Below are 2,811 nucleotides of genomic sequence, written 5' to 3'. Positions count from 1 at the left end.
CACACACACACACACACACACACACACACACACACACACACACACACTGCCTGGAACCTAGCATGAGCTTCTCAAAGGCTAATTCCCTTCGTTGTTGATGCCTTAAAAGCTGAGGGTACCAGGCTTTATGAGTGAGATGAACAACAAAAATGTCTCAGGGAGAGGCGAGCAGGAGAGTGGGGGCGTGGAAGTAAAGTTGGGAGGAGGAGGCTTCACTGACCTTTGTTGCCCTGTTGGAGGGGAATAACCCAGGACTCTGCAATAGTCCAAACTCAAGATGAAGTGACTTCTCAATCATTCGCCTATTCATTAGTCTATTCTACTTAAATAGGCTCCTTCTATTCAAGTAGAAGGGAGATGGCTATAGAGAGTTTATCTGTAGGAATGACGGCTGCAGTCTATGCAATGTTTTGTAACTGACCAACTGCGTTCATGGTTTTCATCTCTCTTGATCTCCTCCTATAATGAAAGACTGTTTTTTCATGTTCATTTTTCAAATGAGGACACTGAGGCTCAGAAAGCTGGAGCAGGAAAGTAGTTAAGGGTGAAGTCTATGGATTCAGACTGCCTGGTGCTTCCACTTACTTCCATTAATTTCATTACCTTATCTGTATAGGTTAGATTTGCTGCATTTTTAAAACCCCAGACTTAAGTCATGATGGCACCACTGCATTCTAGCCTTGGCTACAGAGTGAGACCCTGTCTCTTAAAACAAAACAAAACAAAACAAAACAAAACAAAACATAATGGCTTCAAGCAAGAACCGTTTTACTGTGCTTTCACTTTTGTGGGTCAGCTGGGTAGTTCTGCTCTGGGCCAGCTCTGCCAGTCTCTGCGAGTCTTCCCATATGTCTGCAGTGGCTTCAGGTTGGTCAGTGGCTGGATGACCTGGGATGGTCTCACGTCTGTGTTTGGCTGTTAGCAGGTGGCCTGATCTCAGGGGGTCTCAGTGTGCCAGCTCATTTCTTGGCTTCCCACCCTGGGTGTGACGAACCTGGGCTGCCTTGCAGAGAGCTCTTGGGCTTCCAATAGCAGCCAATAGAGAAAGTCCCAATGTGCAAACACTTTGCATGCGCATTTGCTGATGTCCCTTTGGCCCAAGCAAGTCCCATCACCAGGTGCAGAATGAATGTCAGAGATGACTAACTCCCCAGGGAGGTGGATCCAGGGAGGGGTACAAATCAGGGACCACCGCAGCAACCATTGAACTCACTGTCTTGGCCTCTTTCTCTTCTGGCAAGGCAACTTAGTAGTAAGGCCTTTCTCATTGGGTGGTGTAAAAATTAAATGATCTATTACGTATGCGAAGTGCTTAGTGTAGTTCCAGGAACTCAGTGCTCCACTCCAGGAATGGTGATGGTATTATTGTCGTTGTTGTTGTTATTTGTATTCTTAATTAATAAAGCACAGATCTAGGATTTGGGTTTCAGAGACCCTGCCTGCTTTGGAGAAAGGCTGGCTGAGGTTGGAGTGGATCACCTGGAAAGTCCTTTCCTCATGGAGGTGACTGAGATTCTTTCTGTTTGGCAGTTTTATATCTTATCCATTAGCCTCTTTCTTGTTGCTGATAATGCTAATTTGTACAGCACTTTACAATGAGTAGGTGCTGAGCATGTCTTAACTCTCACAGAGATCCCATGTAGCTAGGCTCAATATTTATCCCCATCTTGCGGAAGCTGAAAGAAGCTAACAACTCCACCCAAGTTCCCACAGCTTGTAAGTTGCAGGAATCTGTGCTCTAAACAATCAATGAATCTGCCTGGGATAAGTGCAATGTAATCTTTTATAGGCCTACAAAGTGATTTAAGAATAACCCTACTCAGGTATAGGGGAAAAGCAAGGTTTGTTTGTTTTTTTTAAATTGACAAGTCCTCATATTGTTTTTCCTAACAGGCCCACTGTGTGTGCAGTAAGCACTTTGCAAAACATCTTTATAACTGTTAGGTTTTATTCAAAATACCTGTCGTAAGCCTCCGAACATGTGAATTTAGCTAAAAATAATTAGATTATATGTGGGTGACTTATTCTTATAAAATGAGTATAACAGCATCTGCCATAACTGAGTCCCATAATTTACGACAAGAGGCAATGTTAGCTGGTGGGAAAAGCTCAGATTCTAAGATCAGAGACCCACTGGGGTTCTGTTGGGCAAAATAATTTTTTGAGCATCTCTGGACATCACTTGGTGATTTAGGCAAGTTACTCAACTTTTCTGTGCCTCAGTTTACTCATCTTTGCAACAGAAATTATAATAGTATATTTAATTCAGAGGATTATTGTAAAAAGTAAATATGTTAATACATATAAAGAGATAAGAAGGATTCCTGTTCATTGGTAGCCACTGTGTATTGGCTATTATCACCATCACCACCACCACCATCACCATCATCATCACCTTTGCTACCACCATCACCACTACCATCATTACCATCACTGTCATCACCATCATGACCATCACTACTAACAGCACAATCACCATCATCATTGCTACAACCATCATCGCCATCACCACCATCACCATTACCATTACCATCACTACCACCACCAACACCATCACTACCACCACCATCACTGCCACCACCATCACCATCACTACCACCACCATCACCACCACCATCATCATCACCATTGCTACTGCCATTACCACTACCATCATCATCATCGCCACCATCACCATCATGACCATCATTACCACCACCATCACCATCATCATCATTGCCACAACCATCACCTTCACCACCACCACCACCACCATCACCATCATGACCATCACTACCACCACCACCATCACCGTCACTACCACCACCTTCA

The 2,811-nt window shown here is 43.8% G+C and overlaps 1 protein-coding gene across 3 annotated transcripts in view; it reads left to right on the top strand.

Moving 5' to 3' along the window:
* The window catches only part of SLC2A9 (solute carrier family 2 member 9), a 229,987-nt gene that overhangs the window by 57,222 nt on the left and 169,954 nt on the right, over positions 1-2,811 (top strand). The gene's annotated exons all lie outside the window — the stretch shown is intronic.

The sequence above is a fragment of the Sapajus apella genome, unplaced genomic scaffold (genome assembly GCF_009761245.1).
Source record: "Sapajus apella isolate SASKATOON/1434 unplaced genomic scaffold, GSC_monkey_1.0 scaffold85, whole genome shotgun sequence".
Taxonomy (NCBI): Eukaryota; Metazoa; Chordata; class Mammalia; order Primates; family Cebidae; genus Sapajus; species Sapajus apella.
This window is presented reverse-complemented; position numbering and strand designations above follow the sequence as displayed.